The sequence below is a fragment of the Ooceraea biroi genome, chromosome 8 (genome assembly GCF_003672135.1).
Source record: "Ooceraea biroi isolate clonal line C1 chromosome 8, Obir_v5.4, whole genome shotgun sequence".
Lineage (NCBI taxonomy): Eukaryota > Metazoa > Arthropoda > Insecta > Hymenoptera > Formicidae > Ooceraea > Ooceraea biroi.
Window position 1 is genome coordinate 2,257,681 of NC_039513.1, and position 13,345 is coordinate 2,271,025.

A 13,345-nucleotide genomic window follows, 5' to 3' on the forward strand; every position below is an offset into this window, starting at 1 on the left:
TATCGCTAAGCCATTCTCCTCTGGTAATTATATCTTTTTCTGCAGGCATCAAAATAACGTCCCTTGCTTTTCGAGACATTTTAAATTCCTTTACAAATTGTTTTGCAACTATGTAACACTTCTTTTACTCTCACCAACCTCGTATCCTTGTGTGTGTGTATATATATATACGGTCGCAAAGCGATCCTTGTATATATACGGGCGCAAAGCGACCTTGTATCCTTGTATAGATACGGGCGCAAAGCGACCTTGTATCCTTTTATAGATACGGGCGCAAAGCGATCCTTGTATATATATGGGCGCAAAGCGACCTTGTATCCTTGTATAGATACGGGCGCAAAGCGACCTTAATTTAAAAATAAATAATAAAGAAAAGAAAAGGGAATGTATACAGAGCGAGAGAGAGAGAGAGAGAAAGAGAGAGAGTAAATGAAATAAAATGTAAAAATAGAAAGAAATAGAAATAGAAAAAGAGAAAGAAAAATAGAAAAGAGAAAAAAAGAAAGACTTACTTAAATATAACCAACGTAACCTGAAACAAAACATTTTTAAACTATATAACTAATAATAAGAACATCTCATGATTCGCATACTAAGGCCGGTATTCATATTCGAATCTTATATTTAAGACCATCTTAAGTGTATCTTCAGATACTCCGTAGCCAATGATATCATGATCTATACAGCATCTGCAGATAAACTTAAGACGGTGTTAAATATAATATAAGATGCGACTATGAATACCGGCCTAATAAGATGGCATTGTTTCAAAAAGAGAATCTTGAAATCAAAAGTATTCGTACACTAAGAAATTTTACAGAAAATAATTACCGAGGAAATGCGACACGAGCAATTGTTATGAGCAAATTCGAGCAAACATACCACTATTTTAATGGTGCAAAGTAAGTGTACTTTGCACCATTAAAATATCCACAAATTCTGATTACTCGAGCGACAACATTACTCGAGCGACTAATGCACGTACAAGAAAAATGAAAACACTTTTATTATATTTCGACATACCTAAATTAACCTTTTCTCGGTTCTTATTTTGACGGTTCGTATTTTGATAACTCTTCTTCCTTCCTTCTATGGCTAACTGCGTAAAACGTTGCTACGATGCAAATCCGAGACACGCGTAGACACCAGTCACTGACGGTCGATGTATCAAACCCATTTGACGTAAGTCATAGACCATGATAATGACCTAGTTACACCGATCGTTTGATACGCGTATCAATCAAGAGACACGGCAGTGTCTCGCGCCAATTAAATAGTACATTGTACTGCACTGTGGCTGCGTTCCACTTGACGCTCGCAACGACCGCAACGTCATTCTATCTTTATTCAATGTTCAGTGAGCAATAAAGACAGAATGACGTTGCGGTCGTTGCGATGTGTAGTGAAAGAAGTTGAGTGAGAGTGTGAAGGAAGACTCAGGTGAGAGATCCGACCGCAGCCGAGGAAGTGTTATTGTTTTAGTTCGTCGTTAAATAACCTATTCCATTGAGTGAGATTGAATACAATGTAAGTAACCTATACATTTTATTCTGATTATTAGTATTATTTAATAATATTAGAGAAGTAAAATAAAAGTGTTTGACCGGCCCAAGTAAATCACGCGTGTTTACTCGAGTTCTCTTTGATTCAATTGCACTTTCCGTTAATGACAACAATTTCGTTTTGACATTCTTGATATAATTTAGACATTCTAATTTTCTATATACGGTTTTGTACTTTTGCAGCCAGGACAGTTGGTCGAAATGTGTCTCGCACATAGACGAGCAAAACAATTACCAGAACCGTTTCTAGTTTCGCGAGAGATTATTGTAGAGAAATAATCAGTCGCTGTAAGTTCATTCACTGAATACTTTACGAAATCCTTTCACGGAGGGGAAAATGCTTCGAGTGCCCTCCCAGAATAGCGTGTAGTAAGTTGAAGAATACAATCAGTCGAGCATCCGACTTTTAGTCTCGCGATATTATTTGACAGATCGTGAATGGTGAGTCGTTTGAATAAATCTATTTTGTTTTCAGTGAGCAGGAGGCGAAATGTGTACAAAATCGTATAACAGGTGTGGAGAAGCACTTCGCTGAACTATGCACGATATTTGCAGCGTTTACCAGGAAAGCGACTAGGTGATGACCGGCTAACTCTATCGATTATTTTTTCTCAGCGATACACACGGACCCTTTACTCGCTATCGCTTCGACGTAAAACCTCATTTCCGTTTATTATTCACCAGCAATATTATTTTCAGACTGCGCGATAAAAGTGACGAGCTTGCAAAAGTGATACAGGTCTATGGTGATTCGGAACTATAAATCGATCCATGAGTACTGGATTGGCGAACTTTTCCGCAACGTTATCAATCGTCGGTGATTATAGGTAATAAGGTAAAAACGATTCTTCAAATTACATATCTTTTACGAAAATATAAAGAAAAAAATGATATAATGCTCTAATCTGTCTAATTAATTAAAACGAATACATACATAATTACTTCGTAATTGTAAATGGAAAGATCATTTAGACGATAAATAAAATCGCGCAATAAATATATTGATGCAATCATTTCAAACTAATATAACTATGTTACTCAAGTTATCCCTTGTTACAAATCTTTATCTAAAAAGGAATATTTATTAGTCACAAGCCGAGTCTGAACTGATGAAAGCATCCGTTGAGGTGTCCCGAGTGGTCAAGGAATTGGAGGAGCAGATCAACTCGTTCGAGCGACGAAAGCTGCACGATTTGAAATCTGTACTATTGGATTTCGTCACCATCGAACTGAGGTTTCACACAAAGGCTTTTGAACTTCTGACTAAAGCGCACCAAGATATCGTATCTATCGACGAGTTTAAAGATCTTGAGGTGAGATCTCGAGAACAATTTTTACTAAATTTCTTCAAATCGTGTGATCATTTTCATATGGAATTAATATTGCGCGCTAATTTTACATTTCAATATTATATATATATATATATTATTAGTTATAAACGGCGTAATAACGTATCGATAATATTGTTTAACCAAATCACGCGATTATGTACAGGAATCAAGAGACTTTGAGAAACAATGCGCGCCCCTGACTCCGTCACAAGGCTGGACACAGTAAACAGAACGTCGTTTCGACACGCTTATTCCTTAACGAACTTAGCTAACCGATTTGTATCCTCTCCTGCAACACTGCAGAAATTGGCTAATGGAGAAGCCGAGTCTGCTGTAAGCTCAATAATTCATTTAACGTGTGAGTCGTTCTACTATTCCATTCTTGAATCTTTAACGATATGCTTCCAGGATTCCGTACAAATCGGATTCACCAATTCATTCGAGTCGGTCCAAGTTCTCAGGCCTATCCCACCAATCTCTACATGTCAGAAGTCCTTCATATCGTTCAAAATATCCATAATATATCGCATACCTTCGAAAATGATTGTATTTACACACTTACTTTACTTACTTTTGAAAAATACTCGATTTGTACTTTAGATATAAATGTCTATGAATAGTTGTTTAAGACTTAATAAAAGAAGAGGATCCTGAATCATCTTTATAATGTCTAATAATCAATATATGTATTTTATGAGTTACGGTATATTAAAGTTGTGTTATTTAAAATGTAATCCTCATTCACTTTCTGACAGCTCGGTCAATCGTAATAAAGATCATTCAAAGCAATAAAAAAAGTACAGTTTTATAGAAAAGTGTAAGTTTATTTTTTATAATATAACAAAAGGATATCTCATGCATGCTTATCTTTCCTCCACATGATTGTATGGCTATTCCACATACTCTGGATGAGTGGTCACTTGTTAGATTAGTATATTGAAGAAAGGGATGAGCCTATTTCTCACCTTCTTATTAAGGATTTATATGGCACATTAATAGTACGATTATTACTGAGTAATATTACTAATAAGTAAATGCAGCTTTCATAGTTATATTAATAGATAAATCAATACAATGTAAGATACATATACAATATGTATAATGCTGAAACAAATGTAAGTATTACGTTTGTTATCTGTATATAAATAAGTTACATTAACAATGTTCGTTATCACGACGTGATCGACTTGAACACAGGAGCATCGATAATCGTTTTGTTAGAAGATAATAGACAGGATGAAGAGACCGAGATTACTGCAACGTAAAGAGAAAGAAAATTAATAGAACTTCTCAAAATAGAAAAACGCGCTCATTCACTATTAGGCTTTTTCTTCACCAGGAATGGCGATAGGGTATTAATAAAAATATATAATATTGGTCCGAGACACTACCGTGTATCTTGATAGAATATAATATATTTATTTGTGGTATAAAGTATTTAATATTAATATTAATGACGCGCCCGCCGCTCCCCCCACGTCCGCGGTGCCCGCGCGCTATTGGTTCATTAGGATGCAATATGTGAAAATGCGCCACAAAGAAACAATTGCCTTATGATTCGTTGCGGTAACGCCACAGCTAGAAAGACGAAGCGACCATATTGAAAGAGAGAGCCATGGAGAAAGGACGTGAGTTGATATCTTATACATTATATTTTATAAAATATTTATTTATTGTACAATTTATTCACACACACACACACACAATACACAATATACACTACTCACAAAAATTAGAGGAACACCATACTTTTCTTAAAAAATAAGCAAACTTCAAGCAGCTGTAACTTTGTTAAAAATGAACGAAATTTAAATTCAAAAAAAGAATTTTAAAGCTTGAAACTTCTACTTTCGAACGGTTGCCATGAGTTTAAATTTCTGTGACGTTTGGTAATTTTTACATACACAAAACTGCGAACTAGACAAAATAAGAAATTTTCTTTTCATTTTGAAGGTCTGTCACGTATCAAAAAAATATTCTGCGAAACTTCTCGATTATTTATTGTAAAAGATTGAAGTTTTCCCTACAAAACCCTTTTTTTTAAATTTTTCTACGAGTTTTTGTTACTGAGTTATCGCCGATTAAATAAAAATTGGCATTGTTTACTTTGATTGCTCATAACTCCGGTAAAAATCATCGCACAGCGATTTAAAAAACGGATTCTTAAAGCTAAAACTTTGCTCTATTGAACGGTATACTTGCCCAAATTTTTTCGAAAACATGTAACCATGCTGAAAATGGATGAATATAACGTAAAAATGAATGATTTTTCACTTTGTCATTTTGACCTTAAAAACAATCGTACAGAATGACAAAAAAAATTTGTTCTTCACATTTTTTTATACTTTTCAATACCATGAATTTGACAAAAATTTGCCGAATAGCTATAAGATTTTTTTCATGGTGGCCACTGTGGTTTTATGGGACAAAACTAAGAAATTGCTAACTTTCAGTAAGATACATACAATGGAAAATAATGTTAATTAATGTTAAAAAATTGATTTCTAGCGCACTATATTAATCTTTATTAAGTCAGCAATAACAAAGTACACACTTTTCTACCAAAAGTTGAAAAAATTTGTGAACCGCCGGCGTTAGTTTTATCCAAAGCGTACCACGTGGAGGTCACACGGTCGGATTTACGCTTCGTTTTGTGTGTGCGTGCGTGTGTGTGCGTATGTATTATGTGGAGTGTATCAGTGATTAATGCAAGATGGAGTGATTAACGCTAAAAAGAATTTAATAACGTGTATTTCCGCCTCTATTCAAAATAACTGCTCGCAATCGATTTCGCATATTGATGCAACGACGTATTGCTCTTTGAGGGATTCGCTGCCAAGTTCGACAAAGAACTGTGAAAAGCGAAGCCAAATCGACGATGTTAGGTTGGGATAGTTTTGGCGTACTTGGCGCTCTAACATATCCCAAACATACTCGATTGGATTCAAATCGGGACTCATTGGCGGATGCAATAATGTACTGATTTGATGGTTTCTCAGAAACTGTTGGGTGTAACGAGCAGTGTGCGGTCGTGCGTTGTCATGCACTAGGCGAAACCGTTGACCAATTCGATTTCTAATTGGTAGAACATATGGCTCTAGTATTTCATGAACATATCGTCTAGAAGTTAATCCTGGTGGAGGGATAATTACATGAGGTGTTCGTGAAAATCGAGATATTCCTGCCCATACCATTACAGAACCACCATGAAAAGCTCGAACCGGTCTGTTGCAGTTTTCGGAATAGCGTTCTCCTTGACGTCGCCAAACTCGGGCTCGTCTGTCATTGCCAAAAGGCAAAATCTAGACTCATCCTTAAACAGTACAGAATTCCATTGCCTAGGTCGCCTACTGACTAAAGAATGAGCATAATGTAATCGTAAGCGACAATGACGATGGGTAAGGTATGGAACTTGCACTGGTCGACGAGCGTGCAATCCCGCTTCTCTCAAACGATTTCTTATCGTTGAAGCCGAGATCGGATGCTGTCGACCATAATTAATATCGCCGGCAATTCTATTGGGTCGTCCGGAAAGTTCGTGCCGATTTTGAAGGAAAATTCAAAGGCAACATTTTTTTATGTCGATAAATATTTATTGACTTATGTATGCACCGTTTTGTTTCACAACCTTTGTCCATCTTTCACACAACTAGAAGATTCTATTCTCCCAGAACTTCTTAGGTTTCTCGGCAAAAAACTCCTCAAGGTGGTTTTTTATGTCGATCAAAGAGTTGAAGTTCTTGCCGCTAAGAGAATTTTGCAAAGACTTAAATAAGTGAAAGTCTGAAGGTGCAATGTCTTGTGAATACGGTGGGTGAGGCAGCACATCCCAGCCAAACTCCAACAATTTTTGTCGGGTAGTCAAAGAAACATGAGGTCTGGCATTGTCCTGATGGAACACGACGCCCTTCCTATTAGCTAATTCTGGACGTTTTTCCTGAATCGCTGTCTTTAATTCGTCCAGCTGCGAGCAGTACTTATCTGCATTTATCGTTTGGTTGTGTGGTAGGAGCTCATAATATAGGATTCCTTTCCAATCCCACCAGACACAGAGCATGCCTTTTTTGGATGAAAGCCGGCTTTCGGAGTGGTTAATGCTGGTTCATTTCGCTTACCCCAGGATCTTTTTCGTTCTACATTGTTGTAAATGATCCATTTTTCGTCACCCGTCACTAATTGCTTCAAAAATGGTACGTTTTCGTTGCGCTTGTACAGCGAGTCGCAGATGGAAATGCGATCCATTAAATTTTTTCGGCCAAATTATGCGGAACCCATACATCATAGCGACTTACGTAACCAAGCTTCACTACATGATCGTGGACAGTGGTTTTCGATATTTTCAGTATCTCTGCTAATTCACGTGTCGTGTAGCGCGGGTTATTCTCGATCAGTGTCTTGATTTGGTCATCATCAGTAGTAGAGGGTCTGCCCGAGCGTTCTTGGTCTTTAAGGTTAAAATCACCAGCTCTAAACTTAGCGAACCACTTACGTACGGTTCTTTCAGCTAAAGCGCCTTCTCCGTAAACAGAACATATCGAATTTGTTGCTTGTGAGGCATTTTTGCCTTTCCGGTAATAGAAAAACATCAAGTGTCTAAAATATTCTTTGTTTTCTTCCATCTTCAAAAGAGTACAAAACTGACACGAATCAATTTATCTGAAACAACTTTTTGCCTAAAGATGCGTTGAAATGTCACCTTTAAGCATATGTATATAAATCGTATGTTTTCAATAACATTGATATATTCAGACATGTTCCAACGCCATCTATTAAAAATCGGTACGAACTTTCCGGACGACCCAATACATGTGCATACAAAGCGATTCTGTGTAACTTGCCCGATCATTCGATCTTCCCGAGCGCTTGTTTCACGAAAACGGCCCTGACCCGGCCGTCTGTAGTATGAGCCAGTCTCTCGAAACCGGGAATAAATCCGATTAATGACGGACGGACTTACTCCAAACTGGTTGGCAACGTACCATTGACTGTGATTCTCCTGTAGGAGAGTCACAATACGAGCACAATCTGTCTCAGATAAATGACGCATAGGCATCGTAAAAGAACAACGAGCAGAAAACGGAAGTAGGAGAAAACAGAATAGATAAAAGAAAAGAAGAAATGTAAAAATAAGTAAACGAATAAGTAAAAACCTTAACTAGTGATATATCAGACAGTATCAAAAATCGCCAATAGCATAACTCCGAACAGCTCAGTATACGTATGCGTATGTAAGCATAAGCACATGTGAGTACAAATGAGCGATCTTAAGTAATGTAGCTGAACTCTTTCACTTACGAGAAACGTCTTACGTCTTGTCGCCGCCTAGCGGCAAGACTTTCCACTAGTTGCGTGCAATCCGTGAGCGCTCACATACACGCGCGCACACACACACACGCACGCACACGCACGCACACACAAAACTAAGCGTAAATCCGACCGTGCAACCTCCACGTGGTACGCTTTGGATAAAACTAACGCCGGCGGTTCACAAATTTTTTCAACTTTTGGTAGAAAAGTGTGTACTTTGTTATTGCTGACTTAATAAAGATTAATATAGTGCGCTAGAAATCAATGTTTTAACATTAATTAACATTATTTTCCATTGTATGTATCTTACTGAAATTTAGCAATTTCTCAGTTTTGTCCCATAAAACCACAGTGGCCACCATGAAAAAAATCTTATAGCTATTCGGCAAATTTTTGTCAAATTCATGGTATTGAAAAGTATAAAAAAATGTGAACAAATTTTTTTGTCATTCTCTACGATTGTTTTTAAGGTCAAAATGACAAAGTGAAAAATCATTCATTTTTACGTTATATTCATCCATTTTCAGCATGGTTACATGTTTTCGAAAAAATTTGGGCAAGTATACCGTTCAATAGAGCAAAGTTTCAGCTTTAAGAATCCGTTTCTTAAATTGCTGTGCGATGATTTTTACCGGAGTTATGAGCAATCAAAGTAAACAATGCCAATTTTTATTTAATCGGCGATAACTCAGTAACAAAAACTCGTAGAAAAATTTAAAAAAAAGGGTTTTGTAGGAAAAACTTCAATCTTTTACAATAAATAATCGAGAAGTTTCGCAGAATATTTTTTTGATACGTGACAGACCTTCAAAATGAAAAGAAAATTTCTTATTTTGTCTAGTTCGCAGTTTTGTGTATGTAAAAATTACCAAACGTCACAGAAATTTAAACTCATGGCAACCGTTCGAAAGTAGAAGTTTCAAGCTTTAAAATTCTTTTTTTGAATTTAAATTTCGTTCATTTTTAACAAAGTTACAGCTGCTTGAAGTTTGCTTATTTTTTAAGAAAAGTATGGTGTTCCTCTAGTTTTTGTGAGTAGTGTATATGTATTTTGTTGCAGCTATCGACGCAGAATATCCCGATTCGCCTCTTTCGCCTATGTTCCCGTTAACACAGGTGGTGGCGGCGCATGTATCACCACCGCTACCACCGCAGATAATGCCGCCACCACCACCTCTTGTGTTAACGGGATTTCGTCCGGCAACAGCGACCCCGGCGACAGCGGCCCCGGCCCCAGCCTCCCCGGCGACAGCGGCCCCGGTTCGGATGACAGCGGAGGGAAAGATTGTACCGAGTAAGTATATAAAATATATATATATACAGGGTGTTCCATGAGAAGTTGCTGAAGGTAAACGATGGGTTCTCCCCTCCATGACTTCAGAAAGTGTCTTACGGTTAACGGTCGTTCATCTGAGTGTCCGCAGTTTTATTCTGGTTGTGGTAGATGCAAGTCTGTGCGCGTCAAAATGAGTAATCTGACGACGGAAGAAAAGATTTATCTTGTCAAGTGCTTCTTTTCCAGAGGAAAAGTTTATAGCAATGCTTACAGGGGGTTTCGTACTAAATACGGAACACATAAAGTTAAGAGCGAAAACACGCTGAAAAGGTTAGAATTTATTATTTCTTTAAACGTATGCGTACGTCACTCCATTTTTTAGCAATAAATCTGCATTAAAATAATGTTTTGTGTTATTTTTATCAGAATTATCGATAATTTTATGCAGTATGGAACTATCCAAGACCGTAGACATGATCTGCCAGGTCCTTCTGTGTCTGTAGCTGCAGAAGAAAACATTGAAGATATTAAGAAGTATTTTGAAGAGAATCCAAATTCTTCCATTCGGAAAGCTGCCCAAGCTCTTGAAATATCCAAAACAACGTTACACAGGATTTTAAAACATTTCCTGAAAATGCATCCCTATAAAATAACATCGCATCAATTGCTATCCAAACGCGCTATGACGAAACCTGTGGAATTCTGCAAGACGATAAATAGAATGTTTGAAGATGGCAAACTTGATGCAAAATTGATAATTTACACGGACGAAGCACATTTCTGGCTAAATGGTTATGTTAATAAACAAAATTATAGATTTTGGGGGTCGGAAAATCCCAACGTTTCCCTGGCTAAACTTTTACATCGACAAAAAATAACAGCATGGGCTGCGATCTCGGTAAAAGGAATTTATCTGCAATTCTTCGAATCAACAGTCACTGGTGAAAGTTACAAGCAGCTTCTCGAAACACAATTCTTCCCTCATGCAAAAAAAGAAGCCTGGTCGGAGGATTTCATTTCATGCACGATGGAGCGACACCACATCGAACCCAGGAGGTCTTCGAAACAATCCATAAAGTTTATGGCAATCGAGTCATCGGTCTGGGATACCCCAAATTTGTCCAGGGGGGACTAGAATGGCCACCGTACTCGCCGGATTTAAATCCATGTGACTTCTTTCTTTGGGGATACATTAAGGACCATTGTTATGCCGGAAATCCAGAAACAGTGTTAGAGTTAGTAGTAGCTATTAAAAAGGTCGTCAGCAACATTAAAGACGACATGTTAGAAAAAGTTTTCAGAAGTTTTCGTAAAAGAATTGATTTTTGTACAAATTCAGATGGTGTACACTTTGAAAATATTTATCATTAGCTTACTTGATTATTAGCATATTTTTCATTAATAAAATAAACTGATATACAAACATTTTGCTAAATTTTATTTATACCCATTAAAAAACTGCAAACTTTCCTCTTTCCAACGCAATTTTTGTTTTTTCAATAACTGCATACGTTTAAAAATGACAGCTGATTAGTTTCAGCAACTTCCCATGGGACACCCGAGTTTTATATATATATCAATCTATCAGTGCCAGGATTTAGTTGCATTTCGAGCCGATTTCGTTGTCAACTCCCACTGTCTCCCTTTTACCGCGCGTATCTTAGAAACGAGGTACCGGACGCTAATAAACATAAACAAGATACATGCCGCTAGATTAGAAATACAATTACAATACGCGGCAAGAGGGGGACAGTGGGAGTTGACAACGAAATAGGTTAGAAATTGTCAATTAAATCCCGGCAGTGTCTACATATATATTAATATAAATTATTTGTTTCAGAACGATGGAGACGCGCTGGCCGCCATCTGTGGCGTGGCGGCCGTGGCGGGCGCGGCGGACGAGGCGGCCGTGGCGGGCGCGTCGTAAACGTGCAGTACTTCCATTTCTCATTCTAATATATTTTAATAAAAACTAATAAATCAAAATACATTATATGTATATATGTTTTCTTTTTATTAATACCCTATCGCCATTCCTGATTCCATAATGGTAGTATATGGTAGTGTCTCGCACCAATTATTAATTAATATTAATACCCTATCGCCATTCCTGATGAAGAAAAAGTCTAATAGTGAATGAGCGCGTTTTTCTATTTTGTTCTATTAATTTTCTTTCTCTTTACGTTGCAGTAAATCTCGCTCTCTTCATCCTGTCTATTATCTTCTAACAAAACGATTATCGATGCTCCTGTGTTCAAGTCGATCACGTCGTGATAACGAACATTGTTAATGTAACTATTATTTATATATAGATAACAAACATAATACTTACATTTGTTTCAGCATTATACATATTGTATATGTATCTTACATTGTATTGATTTATCTATTAATATAACTGTGAAAGCTGCATTTACTTATTAGTAATATTACTGACAAGCGACACTACCCAAGTGCCACACGCCAATTTTGATAAGCTTTGAATATGTTGTTGTCTAGGTCAAAATATGAGACACGTATTTTTTTATACGGGCCCGTATCGCTATTAAGGGGGTGAAACACCCTCTTGAAAAAAATCGGTTTTTATATTTCTTAGCGAATACCGTGAAAACAATAAAAAATATAAAAAAAGTTTCAAGTAAAAGTTTTATGGCTTCTAATGTACTTCATAACAGTGCAATTCGATTTTTCGAAAATGTCAGGGATCAGGACCCCGGGGCTCGTCACTGCTCCGGTATTTCAAGACTCCAACCCTTCCTGCCGTGCACACACACACACGCACGCGCACACACACACACACGCACACACACGCGCGCACACACACACACGAGGTGTAAATCCGACCGTGCAACCTCCATGCGGTACACCTTGGGTAATGCTAATGCCGGCGGTACTAATAACTTTCAAGCCTCATAACTCACAGAGTAATGAGTGAAAAAATATTTTCATATAGTGTTTTGGAAAGCTCTCGAGGTAAGCTACAAGGATATTCAATAATAAATAGGGTGTTCAATTTAAAAAAACAAAGTTGAACTCTTTCTGACTTTGGCATGTTCACTCAAGGTCAAACCAATGACACCATCTTATGTGCCTCTTCGAACCAAACAACTTTTGTCTGAAACATTTCTTTCTAAAATGCATAGTTTATGAAATATTCGACCGTTTCCAGACTTTTGTTACACCCTGTATATATATTCCGTAACATATTGTGTTGTGAATTATATATTTGTCCAGATGATTATAAACAACAAAAAGAAACGTATTAGAAGACGGAAAAAGATTATTAAACAGGTCATTTATTCATTTAAAATTAAAAGCAACTTATTCTTTTTAGTGAAAAAAATTATGCGTACTTGAGTGTTCCATTATCGAAAAATTTGGTGGTGCTGAAAAGAACCGTTTGGTAGTTCTGAAAAGAACTGTTTAATGGTTCTAAAAAGAACTGTTTGATAGTTCTGAAAGGAACTTAGAAAACTACTGATTCAGTAGTCGGTCCAATAACCTTCTCGTGGCAATTACTTGCTGCAATCTTTTGCCAATCGAACCGCTTAAATTTTCAAAATAATGAGGCTTACGTCTTAAGCCTTCCCATACATTTTTCGCGTGCGCAACCAGATTTTCTCTAGTTTTCTCTTGACCACAATCCCGCGAATTCCCAATTACTCCCCAAATATTTTCAATTAAATTGAGATCCGGGGATTTGGGTGGCCAATCGAGAAGTTCAATCTCCGGATGTTGAGCGAACCATTCTTTCACTATGTGGGCAGTATGGACAGCAGTATTATCTTGAACCAATCTAAATGTCGGCATATCTTCTTCGGTGTATATCCTTCGAACGCTGGGGAGCAACACGGTCTCCAGAATATTCA

The 13,345-nt window shown here is 37.2% G+C and overlaps 1 pseudogene; it reads left to right on the forward strand.

Moving 5' to 3' along the window:
- Positions 1 to 1,400: 1,400 nt before the first annotated feature.
- Positions 1,401 to 3,601, forward strand: LOC113562467 (annotated as a pseudogene).
- The last annotated feature ends 9,744 nt before the right edge of the window (positions 3,602 to 13,345 follow it).